At 38.2% G+C, this 16,656-nt stretch overlaps 1 protein-coding gene across 1 annotated transcript in view; it reads left to right on the top strand.

The window, feature by feature from the left end:
• LOC306997106 (uncharacterized protein) overlaps window positions 1-16,656 on the top strand; it is a 417,445-nt gene that overhangs the window by 370,075 nt on the left and 30,714 nt on the right. The gene's annotated exons all lie outside the window — the stretch shown is intronic.

Here is a 16,656-nt window from a genome sequence, read left to right as displayed (position 1 = left end):
TGAATCTTTTTCAAGTATTTTCAGCATAATATGATTAAAATGTTAAATAGCCCAACACATCTAGTACTTAGGAAAATGTTGATTACATTTGAAAAGTTGGGTCCAACTTACTTAAGTCCAGGCTATTGCAGTCTGTTAATCACCTACGTAGTTGCAACAAAGGCGTCATATATTGTTTCAAAACTATGCATCTTAAAATTGAGGCATTCAAATTGACAACTGGAATTTAGTTTATGAATATGCTAGTCCCTGGCACAAAAAAAGGTTGGGAACCCCTGAACTAATCTATTAATTAGGGCTGGGCGATAAAACACTAATAATTATTGCGGTATAATCATTATTTCCTTGATAATATTATAACAAAAGTTTGATAAATGCTTGATATAATGTTTATGCGCAAAAAATGGAATGAGACTGCGTTAATTGGGGCCACGGATAATTTATCAGCTCAGCTCAAACGGAAAATATTTTGCTATTTTTTGGTCATAGCGCATCACAAAAATGAACAAACTCAGCGTATACTTGCCCCACAGACAAGTGTAAGCTTGTGGGGACCCATATAGGTAATTACATTAATATCATAACAAGCGGTTAGCTGACTATTGGGTTTGAATTAACTCTTTAGTCAGGGGCAGCCCTATAGTGTTACATTTTTTCACAGCCACTATATCTGGTGAACTACCTTAAAGGGTTAGTTCGCCCATTTAAGACATGAAGTTGTATGCAATCCTTACCAGCACTATAGTGCATACACACTGACCCACTCTGTGGTAAGATACATACCAATATTAAGTGGGAAGAGTGAAAGGAAAACAAATGCGTCTTGCCTCGCCAGCGTCCATTTGCGATCTGAGGCTGACGTAACTCACGCACTCTCTAAAGGCATAGCGCGCAACACTGATAAACGTCCCACTTAACGAAACACCTTTATTGATAGTTCCTAACCACAATAACATTGCATGACTCGCTCATATAAGTATTTAATACAAAATTACAATTAATATTTCTTTCTTCCCAACATGCTACATATGCACTATAGTGCTGGTAAGGATTGCATACAACTTCATGCCTTAAATGGGCGAACTAACCCTTTAATGTTTTTCAACAGTCAAAAATGAAAAATCATGAATGAACACCAACCTATTTGTTCCTCAGTATCTTCAATTCGGGATGGTTCTTGATCACTCATACCTTTAAGAGTCACACAGATTTTAGCTGCTACTCCGGGAGTTTGTCCTTCTCTTGTAGGATGATGGGAACATTCCCAGTATTTATTGGTGAATTGTTGTGGGAGGAGCTTCACTGCAGGTGTGAACTGTGATCACTGTGTGATACTGACGCCCACAGGACCAGATCTGGAAAAATAAAAAACAAGGGACTAAATATATACACTCAACTACTTTAATTATGCAGAAATCATGTGGACATATTTGCTGTACAAAGTAAGGTTGTATATTATTACTATATAAAACATCTGAAAGAAGCAAGTCCATCTTTGTGTAACATAAGTTTTTTTTTTTTAAGGATAAAACAGCACAGGTTTTCTGGTTAAATTCTTTCATTTTTTTTTTTCTGGTTCTCGGGATAATATATACATGTTATTCTACGAACCAGAAAAATATTTATGTCATTACATTATTTGGCACATAATAAATTTATTCATATGTTATGCTATGTCTGCTATAGACCAGGACTCGGTTATTAAGAAAATACAAAGACATGTAGGCTACATGCAGAAACTTTTTTCTTTTTTTTTTTTACCAAACATTTTTAGGTTTCAGAATTTTTTCTAACTTTGTATAAAGGTGATTCTCAACTATGTTGTGAAAGATATAACATAATTATTTGATATACCATTTTACTTATGCAATATGTGTGTAAACATGGCCATAAATGGGTAATCCTTTTCTATGCAATGCATCTATACACTGTATCTAATTTGCATAGTATGCATTCTTGGTGGGACACGTAATGAAAAAAGTAATGTAATAATGGAAGTAGCCTAATATATAATTTCTTTCCCTATTCACCTGTCTCCCAAAATGCCCGATAAACATGCTACACATATTTGATTGTTACGCCAAGTGTTCGCATATGAGCCTAACTGCAAATGTGAAATATATAATTTCAAACATGAATAAAAACTAGCCTACTTAAACATGTAGAAAACCCAAATAGGGCTGTCCGATTATTCTTATCCGATTTCGAGTTTGGCTTCCAATGATTATGAAAACAAGAAAATTCAACCCGATCTCACAGCAATTCATACGAATTTTACGAGGTGGTTAAAGGGATAGTTCACTTTGAAATTAAATTTTGGTATGTTTTAGCTTACCTCAAGGGTATCCAAGATGTAGGTGTCTTTTTTTCCGCAGTAGTTTAAATTTTGATATTTTTAGGTCAAATCATTCTTGTCTGACAGTCATATCATGCAGGTCTATGGTCACTGTCTCAAAGAGCAACAGAGTCCAAATTAAAACAATTCCCCATCGTACAAATTAAACAATTCCCCGTCGTAAGTACACATTGATGGCCTAAGACACGAAACGAGCGGTTTGTGTGAGAAAACGAACAGTATTTATATCGTTTTTACCTCTTGTAACACAGCCACGTCCAAGTGATCTGAGGGCGAGAGCGCATCCTGGTGTGTGACGTGTGCGCAGACTTGTGCATAGATGTATACACTAGATGTCGCCTTGGCTACGGCAGTTCATTGGAACGAATGTCTTTAATGCAAAATCTAGTGTATATATATCAATGCACCAGTCTGCACACACGTCACACACCAGGAAGCGCCCGCGCCCTCAGATCACTTGGACATGGCTGTGTTACAAGAGGTAAAAACGATATAAATACTGTTCGTCTGTACGATGGGGAATTGTTTTAATTTGGACTCTGTTGCTCTTTGAGACAGTGACCATAGACCTGCATGATATGACTGTCAGACAAGAACGATTTGACCTAAAAATATCAAAATTGAAACTACTGCGGAAAAAAAGACACCTACATCTTGGATGCACTTCAGGTACATACCAACATTTAATTTCAAAGTGAACTATCCCTTTAATTCGTACGATTTTTGCTAAATCGTACATATTTTACGAGTTGCCCACTTAAATTCGTACGAATAACCTACCCCTGAGCCCGCCCCTAAACCTACCCATCACGTGTGTTAGACAAATCGAACAAATTCGTACGAGTGAGGTCATGCGAATTTGTACGAATTTGCCACCTTTTAATCACTTGTACGAATGGGTTGTGAGATAGCGTTGGATAATCGAGGTAAGACGATTATTGTGCCGCTGCCGCATATTACGTCCAGAACACCTTCCTTTCCTTCCCCAAAAGCCCAAAAGCTTAACCATCCAAACAAGTGTGTTGTAAAATGTAGTCTACTGTTGCTAAACTGCAGGATGTGCTTGATATTAAACAGTGTTATAAAAAGTACATTATGCAGAAAGTACTTTGAGCTTCAGGTGTGGGACTAAACGGTCAAATACTGTGGAAGATTTTTATTAATCAGAATATAAATGATTTAAGTATAACATAGCCAATTTGTGGGAACAAGTTTTTCTACTATTATAATCATGTCAGTGTAAGCCTGTAAGAGGATTTAAATGTGTTTGCATGTGCCTCTCGCTAAGATGAGCCTCGTTCTGCCATTTAAGAATAGGATGATAGATAGATCGGGGCCTCTCATTCCAGTCTCTAAAAACTAAAGACTGAATTCACAACCAAAAAATGTAATAATTAATAAATAAAAGTGGTTCAAAAGTTTGAAAATGTATAAGGTATTGACCCCCACCTTGGTGGAGCGATAAAGGAAAACTGTATAAAGAGAGAGAGAGAGTGTGTGTGTGTGTGTGTGTGTGAGTGAGAGTGTGTGTGTGTAGCCGTGCGAGAGTTGGTCCGCCAGTTGTTCCTGCAGACCAACTCGCCTTTATTTCTTTGTAATAAACTCTCTATTCGGGCATTAAAAGCCCCAAGACTTTGAGAGTGATTTTTCACAGAGGCGAAAGAAGCCACTACAATTCACACACAAAACTCAAAAAGCAATTTTAGCGAAATGTGTTCTTTACAGGATATCAAGAAGACCTTAAACTGTGACATGTGCGGTGTCAGAGAAATTCGCTAATGTCCGCTACAGAGAAGAAAAGTCTAAAGTCTGGGTCTCAGAAAAACAATTAAATACCTCATCTCTCGAGTTGGTTCATGTCATCTCTCACGTGTGGCAAGTGGCAACAACTTACAAAATATCCAGCATTCACCGAAAATACTCCTTCATTCATTCAAACTATTACACGATCGTTACAGCCTCGTCGAAACAAATGCTGGTCTTCAAACTTTCAGCGCTCGCGTCTCTCTTCTGCGCATCCTCAATGTGTTCTTCTGGATTTACACTTACATGGAAACCTTCCTATGGCGCTTTTCCACTGCGGTACGGATCGGTAGTGTATATTACTGCATACTGGATGTTTACATTACAGTCTCTACGTCAGTACCACGCATTACGTAATATTTAGCGATCTAAACCTATCTTAAAGGCGCCCTGCATAAGTGTGTAAATATTGTTTTGACTTGTTTTGTTTTTTAGCAAATGTTTAGTAAATATTAAATCTCCGCAAACACGTGTATGTTCTTACAGAAAGTGATTGGAAAATATCACGTAAAGTTATATGTTAATGACTTTCAGTTGACTGTTAAAACATTAACACTGATAAGGTGAACAGAGATTGTTTTTAAACGGTGCTCTTTTTTTACATTATAATTTTCTACTGGGCATTGAGACACATTTTAAGACATTTCAAAACTCAAACCCTTACAATGGTGACAGACAGTCAACACTATAAACAGATCAACTACGAACATTACACAACAAGCACTAAAGTCACAACAAACACACCTGCATTATATGAATCAAGGACCACAGTTTCAGCTAAAACATATTTACTGTTTAACTGAAGAAACCGAAGCATTTACTCTTTGTCTTCACTATAGAAGAAAGAAAAAAATATTCTAGCAAGAGCTCTGAATACTTCCACCTTGAGGAAGCTGTGTGTGTGTGTGTGTGTGTGTGTGTGTGTGTGTGTGTGTGTGTGTGTGTGTGTCTTAGGAAGAGACGGCTGGTGAACAACTGGCATTCTGGGCTGGTGAAATGGCCATATTAAGGAGACCAGACGTATAGAAGTGCTGATCTGTGACCTGGTGGGTCACTTTTTGCCTAAACTCGGACCCCACCTGCCGTCACACTGATTACCAATGGACATATGCTATGAGCCAGAAGTCCAAGTGTGGAGCTTTTCTACGTTTATCTATGTCTTGGCCATATAGGCGTAAGTTACGGGTGGGACATGTCCCTATACCACTTTTCCCAGGGTCGATATTGTCCCCACCATTTTTTTGCAAAATCTCGCAGCACAAATGTACCAAATAGAAAGAAACATCTCCATTTGATTAGCAATTCGGTCGTTTGTGTTAAAAAACTTCAAACTAGTGAGAGATCATGTGTGTAGTGACTGTGGGAAGAGCTTCAAAATTAAAAAAAAGCATTCTCTATCATAGAAAATGTTGTAAGATGATGTTACAGTCGTCTTTTAAAGACATGAGTGATCCAGAACCATCCAGAATAAAACATGAAGGGACTGAGGAACAAACAGGTTGGTGTCCATTCTTGATTCTTCATTGTTGATGACACTAAAAAAGTATGTTCTACGTACTACGTTGGCCATGTTGTTATTATCATGTGACCTACTAGTGTCCCTCATGGGACAGTTCAGAATCTCACCAGAAGTGGGTCATCCGGGAACTTTTGCCTGCTCTTTTATAAATACTGTGAATTCAGACTGTATAGTAGGGCTGGGTATCCAGATGTTCCAGTTTGATTCGGTTTCGATTCACAAACTCATAATTCGAATGATTGATTTAATACAAATCCTTTTTTTTTTTTTAAAGAACAGTGAACATAAGTTTACAAGTGGTTAATTAATCAAAAGAAATGAAGAGCCACAGACCTGTATATTAAACTCTTTGTTTAAAAGTTATCGACACTGTAAGAATTATTTTCTGTAGCTTCAAAAACCTCTTTTCTTATTCAAGCAGATTTAGGAAAGATACAAATAATTATTTAAAACTTTGTATGCATGTGCAAGCGTTTCATAGATGCGACTTATACTCCGGAGCGACTTATAGTCCTGAAAATACGGTACGTGTATTTGACACACAAATGAAATGTTTCTCATTGCGACCACTTATGAACGTTCCTCATGTGCCTGAGAATGCTTCTTGAGTGTATAAAACTCTTCTCACATTGAGTACAGTACAGCTTCTCTCCAGTATGAACTCGCAGATGTTCTTTCAGGGATCCAGACAGAGTAAAACTCTTGTCACAATATGAGCACTTGTAAGGTTTTTCTCCAGTGTGAGTTCTTTGGTGCTGTTTCAGATGAGCAGATATAATAAAGCTCTTCCCACAGTCACAACACACATGATCTCTCACACCGGTGTGTTTTTTCTGGTGCTGTTTACATTGATCCTGTCGCGCAAAAAACGCTCCACAAAATGAACATGCATAAGGCTTCTCGTTTGTGTGAATCATCTGGTGTTTTTTTAGTTGTGGTGATGAAATAAAACCTTTACCACACTGATCACAGTTATACGGTTTTTCCACCGTGTGAACGCGCAGATGATGACGCTTGAGATTGGTACTACTTTTGAAACTCTTCTCACACTGAGTACAGTGATACGGCGTCTCTCCAGTGTGAACTCGCTCGTGTTCTTTCAGGTTTCCAGACTGAGTGAATCTCCTGTCACAATATGAACACTTGAAAGGTTTTTCTCCAGTATGAAATTTTTGGTGCTGTTTCAGACTCTCAGCTCTAGTAAAGCTCTTCCCACAGTCACAACACACATGATCTCTCTCTTCATTATGTGTTTTCTGGTGCCGTTTACATTTTTTCATCAATGAAAAACTCTTCTGATTTTTGAAGTCCGAATGTTCCTTCTTAACTTCATTCAGTTCTTGTCTTTGCTCTTTCACCTCCATCTGCTCTGAAATAAACATATTAAGGAGTTAGAATCAGTTCAAGGAGGATAAATGTGCAAACTGATTTAATATCACAAACCAAGAGATCAGGTTTCTTTCTGGGAGTATCAAATACCAGATCTTTGATCTTTCAAAGGTTAGGTACAAGTTTCTTTGTTATAGATCTACCATAAAAAACACTGTTTATTTCATTTGTAGCCTTTCTTTGTTCTATTGTATTTATTTGTGCTATATATGTGTAATTTGACAACCGGTATTTGTTCTTATTTTATTACTGACTGCTTGCTTGACTTTAATAATGTTTTAAATTCACACTAATTAGGCTGGTAGTTTTTGTTGTAGTATCAAAATTGGAATAAATAATTGATATTTCACTGGTGTCTAAACATTTGAACCACTGACCCAATCCTCGGCACTGAGCCGTTCTGGAGCAGCTCTAAATATCAAGTACCAAAAATTGGACTGTCAGTATCGGGACTCGTTCTGGAAAAAGTGGCAACGGTGGATCCCTGGTTAGTTTTATCATTCCCTTGTTGGTACAATCAAATAGATGTCAGATTATTATCGAGCACAGCGTCAGTTCAGACAGGCCACGTAGGCATAGGGTGAGATCAGCTGTCAAATTGCTCCAACCACTACCATATATATATAAATTTGAATATATATATATATATATATATTAGGGCTGTCAAACGATTAAAAAATGTAATCGCGATTAATCCCCTTAATGTCATAGTTAACTCGCGATTAATCGCACATTTTTTATCTATTCTAAATGTTTCTTGATTTCTTTTTGTTCCATTATTTTTTCTTATTTTAATGCTTTTATCAACATGGAAAAGTGGATCGGCCTGCTTTGTGCAAATGTTTTTTATTGAAAACAACATACTGTGTTCAATTTCACACTATCATTCTCACTTGGAGCAAATAATCTCTCACACAATGTAACACGGTCCATCAATAAAAGGATGAAAGAAATACTGACGAGGTGACGTTACTGATATTGACGAGTGGGCGTAGAAACGCATCAGCTGTGTGTGTGCTTGCCATCAAGTGGTATTTAGACTGGACGTGCTGCGATTATAGCTCAGTTCACAACGACACAACACACAGATCACTTTGGTCTTGTCAATTGAACCATTTGGCAACTTTTAAAAAGTAAACTTTCCATTCAGAATCTTATTGGCATCCATTTCGGCGTCTAGCGCTCATCATTCATCCACTCAAAACGTAACGTTAAAGGGGGTCGCACACCGGACGAAAAGCGCATTATTATACACATTCTCTATGAGTGTACACACACCGGCGGCGCCATTCAGTGTTTTTATTGCTGGCCATGAACTGAGAAAGTGCGCATCCGATGTGCGATACGAGTTGTCCTAGACTCGGCGCTGCGCTTCTCGTCCACTCTTTGGCCGGTTCACAAGCCCAAACTGTGTGCGGCGCGCCTGTTGTTTTGTTTCTGGTCTAGCTAGATCCGGTGTGGTGTTGTAGTTTTAATAACGTTACTAGCTGTTGCAAAAGCATGTGAAAAAAACTACAAAGTTTGCTAGGCGTTAATATCGCGATAAAAAAAAATTGACGCCGTTAAAATGGGTTTGCGTTAACGCCGTTAATAACGCGTTTAACGGACAGCCCTAATATATATATATATATGTGGCATTACTGCTCGGTAAGCATGCTCAAACTGCTTGCAACCCTCCCGCCCTCACCACTATAAGTTTCAAGCATTTTTCCGTGCACCTTCTGGCTGTCATCTCTGTTTCAGATTACCAAGGCTTCTAGTCCTAGCTGCCATGGACATTATCGCCGGATGATGGAACTACTGCTACGTCTACATGTTAAAACCGTTTTGCTTAAAGACATTACTAAACTGTTTTAATCATCTGTATATCACTCAAGCTGATGGTTCCATACGGGGGTTAATGCTAAAGCTCTGTATGTCATTAATTATGGAGCAAGAACCCCCTATAAGGAACCACACCGCCAAAGATAAATTGTGTTCAATAAACTCAAGTAAACTTGCCAAAGTGATCTCCTCTGAAATAAGTTTAATGATAATGGAGTTGCATATTCTCTTTTATTATAATTTAGAGCTGCCCCCAATAGTTGACCAAACGTTGATTGAGGAGAAGAGTATTAGTCGACCAAATTTTAATTAGTCGGTCTCAAAAAGAAAAAACTCCACTGGAAGTGGCGAGGTCACGCAGTCCATGACGGACAGATCGTAACACGGCTGGTCTGTGGTAATAGACCAGGTTACTTTTCGGTTACTTTTGATATTAAACATATTAAAGTCTCACCTTTCAAATTTGGTCATTTGTTAAAAGAAATTTAAACAAATACCGTTTTGTGGCTCTTTAATGTGTGTGACAGATCGCTGTGTCGCCTCAGTTAAAGCTTTCTTGTGAACCGATCATCTCTTCCTTCTAGTTCATTTATAGCATCAAATAAACATAAAAGAACATCAGAAGGAATGTTGTTTTAACCGCGGAAAGGCGTCAGTACACTCCGCTTCTCAAGTTAAAAATCCTCCCATGTTAATCTACTAACTCTCCTGACTGCTTTGTCCGACAAAATGGCGGATGATGAAGTATGATTGGTCAGATCACCTGTCAATCAAGCTCTCTGCGAAGGGTCAATTCCAAAGGGCAGGAAATCCAAACGTTGATCATTCATCAACCTAACTATGGCTCATGATTTGAAATGTGTTTTACACTTTACATGGCCGCTTGATCAAACGTTAACCTGGATAAATGTGCAGTATCTTTGGTGCATATCCAAGTGTTCGTCTCTGTACATATGGTGTCTGACCGGACTGCAGAGCGCGGTGCACGTGAAGTGGCAGAGAAGTATGTGGAGTGATGATCGGGCCCAGCAAACGTCCATGGCCCATTTCATTGCGAAATGTTCCAGTAAAAGAAATGGCGATGACCAACTCGAAAATAGCGGAAAAAAGAAAAGCAAGTCAAGCTTTAATCGGAAATACGATGCCTTGTATGGATTTACGGCAACAGACGATTCCCTTGGCGCCAAATCCATTGTGTGTTGTTTGTGGTGAAATACTAGCCTAGAAATCCAGACCTAAATCTGAAAGATTAATGGTCTGGTGTCGATTAATGAAAATCGGCCAGCTCGAGGGGCGGCACCAAGCATGCATTTGAAAATATCACTGCATGCAATTGGCTAACACTACGACCAATCACAACAATACACGGGTGACATATCACTAAGCCCCATACACTGAGTAGTAGTGGGAAGTGTGGATCATTTTACTGACTCGGATCTTTGAATCTTTTTCAAGTATTTTCAGCATAATATGATTAAAATGTTAAATAGCCCAACACATCTAGTACTTAGGAAAATGTTGATTACATTTGAAAAGTTGGGTCCAACTTACTTAAGTCCAGGCTATTGCAGTGTTAATCACCTCCGTAGTTGCAACAAAGGCGTCATATATTGTTTCAAAACTATGCATCTTAAAATTGAGGCATTCAAATTGACAACTGGAATCTAGTTTATGAATATGCTAGTCCCTGGCACAAAAAAAGGTTGGGAACCCCTGAATTAATCTATTAATTAGGGCTGGGCGATAAAACACTAATAATTATTGCGGTATAATCATTATTTCCTTGATAATATTATAACAAAAGTTTGATAAATGCTTGATATAATGTTTATGCGCAAAAAATGGAACGAGACTGCGTTAATTGGGGCCACGGATAATTTATCAGCTCAGCTCAAACGGAAAATATTTTGCTATTTTTTGGTCATAGCGCATCACAAAAATGAACAAACTCAGCGTATACTTGCCCCACAGACAAGTGTAAGCTTGTGGGGACCCATATAGGTAATTACATTAATATCATAACAAGCGGTTAGCTGACTATTGGGTTTGAATTAACTCTTTAGTCAGGGGCAGCCCTATAGTGTTACATTTTTTCACAGCCACTATATCTGGTGAACTACCTTAAAGGGTTAGTTCGCCCATTTAAGACATGAAGTTGTATGCAATCCTTACCAGCACTATAGTGCATACACACTGACCCACTCTGTGGTCACCTCCCTGGTCAGAGTTCTGGCCGCTGGAAGTCTTTCAAGAAAGTAGTCCTGGTTAGTTTCCGGGGCCTCAAAACTAAGCGTTTTTACGTGAAAAAATTATTTGTTTCTCAAAGCTTGATTAATTTACATCACAAAAAACACTCCAGACAAAATTCATACCTCAGTTTTAATCGGCACTATTTTCTTTCCATTTCTATCAATCCGCGCTGCTGTCGACGTCAACAGTGCGCACGTTAAAACACATCGGGTTAAAACTGAGGTATGAATTTTGTCTGGAGTGTTTTTTGTGATGTAAATGAATCAAGCTTTGAAACGCGAATCATTTTTTCACATAAAAACGCACAGTTTTGAGGCCCCGGAAACTAACCAGGACTACTTTCTTGAAAAACTTCCAGCGGCCAGAACCAGGGAGGTGACCACAGAGTGGGTCAGTGTGTATGCACTATAGTGCTGGTAAGGATTGCATACAACTTCATGTCTTAAATGGGCGAACTAACCCTTTAATGTTTTTCAACAGTCAAAAATGAAAAATCACGAATGAACACCAACCTATTTGTTTCTTCAATTCGGGATGGTTCTGGATCACTCATACCTTTAACAGTCACACAGATTTCAGCTGCTACTCCTGGAGTTTGTCCTTCTCTTGTAGGATGATGGGAATATTCCCAGTATTTATTGGTGAATTGTTGTGGGAGGGGCTTCACTGCAGGTGTGAACTGTGATCACTGTGTGATACTGACGCCCACAGGACCAGATCTGGAAAAATCAAAAACAAGGGACTAAATATATACACTCAACTACTTTAATTATGCAGAAATCATGTGAACATATTTGCTGTACAAAGTAAGGTTGTATATTTTTACTATATAAAACATCTGAAAGAAGCAAGTCCATCTTTGTGTAACCTAAGTTTTTTTTTTTTAAGGATAAAACAGCACAGGTTTTCTGGTTAAATTCTTTCATTTTTTTTCCTGGTTCTCGGGATAATATATACATGTTATCCTACGAACCAGAAAAATATTTATGTCATTACATTATTTGGCACATAATACATTTATTCATATGTTATGCTATGTCTGCTATAGACCAGGACTCGGTTATTAAGAAAATACAAAGACATGTAGGCTACATGCAGAAACTTTTTTTTTTTTTTTTTTACCAAACATTTTTAGGTTTCAGAATTTTTTCTAACTTTGTATAAAGGTGATTCTCAACTATGTTGTGAAAGATATAACATAATTATTTGATATACCATTTTACTTATGCAATATGTGTGTAAACATGGCCATAAATGGGTAATCCTTTTCTATGCAATGCATCTATACACTGTATCTAATTTGCATAGTATGCATTCTTGGTGGGACACGTAATGAAAAAAGTAATGTAATAATGGAAGTAGCCTAATATATAATTTCTTTCCCTATTCACCTGTCTCCCAAAATGCCCGATAAACATGCTACACATATTTGATTGTTACGCCAAGTGTTCGCATATGAGCCTAACTGCAAATGTGAAATATATAATTTCAAACATGAATAAAAACTAGCCTACTTAAACATGTAGAAAACCCAAATAGGGCTGTCCGATTATTCTTATCCGATTTCGAGTTTGGCTTCCAATGATTATGAAAACAAGAAAATTCAACCCGATCTCACAGCAATTCATACGAATGTTACGAGGTGGTTAAAGGGATAGTTCACTTTGAAATTAAATTTTGGTATGTTTTAGCTTACCTCAAGGGCATCCAAGATGTAGGTGTCTTTTTTTCCGCAGTAATTTTGATATTTTTTGGTCAAATCATTCTTGTCTGACAGTCATATCATGCAGGTCTATGGTCACTGTCTCAAAGAGCAACAGAGTCCAAATTAAAACAATTCCCCATCGTACAAATTAAACAATTCCCCATCGTAAGTACACATTGATGGCCTAAGACACGAAACGAGCGGTTTGTGTGAGAAAACGAACAGTATTTATATCGTTTTTACCTCTTGTAACACAGCCACGTCCAAGTGATCTGAGGGCGCGGGCGCTTCCTGGTGTGTGACGTGTGCGCAGACTGGTGCATAGATGTATACACTAGATGTCGCCTTGGCTACGGCAGTTCATTGGAACGAATGTCTTTAATGCGAAATCTAGTGTATATATATCTATGCACCAGTCTGCGTACACGTCACACACCAGGAAGCGCCCGCGCCCTCAGATCACTTGGACGTGGCTGTGTTACAAGAGGTAAAAACTATATAAATACTGTTCGTTTTCTCACACAAACCGCTCGTTTCGTGTCTTAGGCCATCAATGTGTACTTACGATGGGAAATTGTTTAATTTGGACTCTGTTGCTCTTTGAGACAGTGACCATAGACCTGCATGATATGACTGTCAGACAAGAACGATTTGACCTAAAAATATCAAAATTGAAACTACTGCGGAAAAAAAGACACCTAAATCTTGGATGCCCTTGAGGTAAGCTAAAACATACCAAAATTTAATTTTAAAGTGAACTATCCCTTTAATTCGTACGATTTTTGCTAAATCGTACATATTTTACGAGTTGCCCACTTAAATTCGTACGAATAACCTACCTCTGAGCCCGCCCCTAAACCTACCCATCACGTGTGTTAGACAAATCGAACAAATTCGTACGAGTGAGGTCATGCGAATTCGTACGAATTTGCCACCTTTTAATCACTTGTACGAATGGGTTGTGAGATAGCGTTGGATAATCGAGGTAAGATGATTATTGTGCCGCTGCCGCATATTACGTCCAGAACACCTTCCTTTCCTTCCCCAAAAGCCCAAAACCTTAACCATCCAAACAAGTGTGTTGTAAAATGTAGTCTACTGTTGCTAAACTGCAGGATGTGCTTGATATTAAACAGTGTTATAAAAAGTACATTATGCAGAAAGTACTTTGAGCTTCAGGTGTGGGACTAAACGGTCAAATACTGTGGAAGATTTTTATTAATTCAAGTCAAGTCAAGTCAAGAATATTTGTATAGCGCTTTTCACAATACAGATTGTATCAAAGCAGCTTCACAGTAACAAATCAAAATAATAATAAAACGTCCATGTTTGGCAATGCTAATCAATAGTAATATTGATTGATTAATTAAATTGAATATCCCCAACTGAGCAAGCCAAAGGCAACAGTGGCAAGGAAACGAAAAACTCCATCAGGTGACCTAATGGAGAAAAAAAAAACCTTGGGAGAACCCAGGCTCAGTCGGGGGCCAGTTCTCCTCTGGCGGTTATGAACTAGAGGCCGGATTTAACTGTAAGATTAAAACATTTATATGAATTCCTGGTTAAAGAGATGCGTCTTTAATCTAGTTTTGAACTGGGAGAGCGAGTCTGAGCAACGAACAGTATCAGGAAGGCTATTCCAGAGTTTTGGAGCTAAATGTGAGAATGCTCTCCCTCCTTTGGTGGACTTAAATATCCTAGGTATAACCAAAAGCCTCGAATTTAGCGATCTTAAAGAGCGCGATGGATTATAGGGCGATAGAAGATCCGTTAAATAGACTGGAGCTAAGCCGTTTAGGGCTTTATAAGTCAGTAACAATACCTTATAATTAATACGGAACTTTATAGGTAACCAGTGTAGAGATGATAAGATCGGTGTTATATGATCATATTTTCTTGATCTGGTAAGAACTCTAGCGGCTGCATTTTGGACTAACTGTAGCTTGTTTATTGAGGATGCAGGACAACCAGCTAATAGAGCATTACAGTAATCTAGTCTCGAGGTCATGAATGCATGAACTAACTTTTCTGCATCAGAAACTGACAGCATATTACGTAGCTTAGCAAGCAATTAATCAGAATATAAATGATTTAAGTATAACATAGCCAATTTGTGGGAACAAGTTTTTCTACTATTATAATCATATGTCAGTGTAAGCCTGTAAGAGGATTTAAATGTGTTTGCATGTGCCTCTCGCTAAGATGAGCCTCGTTCTGCCATTTAAGAATAGGATGAGCGGAGCCGTAAATAGATCGGGGCCTCTCATTCCAGTCTCTAAAAACTAAAGACTGAATTCACAACCAAAAAATGTAATAATTAATAAATAAAAGTGGTTCAGAGTTTGAAAATGTATAAGATGTATTGACCCCCACCTTGGTGGAGCGATATAGGAAAACTGTATAAAGAGAGAGAGAGTGAGTGAGTGAGTGAGTGTGTGTGTGTGTGTGTGTGTGTGTGTGTGTGTGTGTGTGTGTGTGTGTGTGTGTGTGTGTGTGCGTGTGTGTGTGTGTGTGTGTAGCCGTGCGAGAGTTGGTCCGCCAGTTGTTCCTGCAGACCAACTCGCCTTTATTTCTTTGTAATAAACTCTCTATTCGGGCATTAAAAGCCCCAAGACTTTGAGTGATTTTTCACAGAGGCGAAAGAAGCCACTACAATTCACACAAAAAAAATGCAATTTTAGCTAAATGTGTTGTTCACAGGATATCAAGAAGACCTTAAACTGTGACATGTGCGGTGTCAGAGAAATTCGCTAATGTCCGCTACAGAGAAGAAAAGTCTAAAGTCTGGGTCTCAGAAAAACAATTAAATACCTCATCTCTCGAGTTGGTTCATGTCATCTCTCACGTGTGGCAAGTGGCAACAACTTACAAAATATCCAGCATTCAGCGAAAATACTCCTTCATTCATTCAAACTATTACACGTCGAAACAAATGCTGGTCTCAAACTTTCAGCGCTCGCGTCTCTCTTCTGCGCATCCCCGATGTGTTCTTCTGGATTTACATGGCAATCTAGAAACCTTCCTATGGCGCTTTTCCACTGCGGTACGGATCGGTAGTGTATATTACTGTAGTGTACTGGATGTTTACATTACAGTCTCTACGTCATTACCACGCACGACGTAATATAAGCGATCTAAAATTATCTTAAAGGCGCCCTGCATAGTGTGTAAATATTGTTTTGACTACAACTTCAATGTCAGAGATTTCAGAGATTTTTTAGCAAATGTTTAGTAAATATTAAATCTCCTCCAAACACGTGTATGTTCTTACAAAAAGAGATTGAAAAAGATCACGTAAAATTATCGGCTATGACTTTCAGTTGACTGTTAAAAAAAGCTTTAGTTGAACGATCACTAATGTACACTGATAAGGTTAACAGAGATCGGATTTAAATGGTGCTAAAAATGGTGCTTTTTTTTTTTTTTTTTTTTTTTAAATTGTTCTGGACATTGAGACACATTTAGACGAACAGTCACTATAAACAGATCACAAAACAAGCAACTAAAGTCACAACAAACACAACCTGCATTATGAATCACCAAGGACCACAGTTTCAGCTAAAAAATATTTACTGTTTAACTGAAGAAACTGAAGCCTTTACTCTTCGTCTTCATCACTAGAAGAAAGAAAGAATATTGTTGAAGCTTCTGACTTTAAGGACTTTAATCTTATCACAATGTTTTCGCGCTTGTGGATGTGTGTGTCTTAGGAAGAGACGGCTGGTGAACAACTGGCATTCTTTGCTGGTGAAATGGCCATATTAAGGAGACCAGACGTATAGAAGTGCTGATCTGTGACCTGGTGGGTCA

This window comes from Phoxinus phoxinus (genome assembly GCF_949152265.1).
Source record: "Phoxinus phoxinus genome assembly, chromosome: 4".
NCBI classification, from domain to species: Eukaryota; Metazoa; Chordata; class Actinopteri; order Cypriniformes; family Leuciscidae; genus Phoxinus; species Phoxinus phoxinus.
Note: the sequence above shows the minus strand (reverse complement) of the source record. Positions and strands in the feature narration are given on the sequence as shown.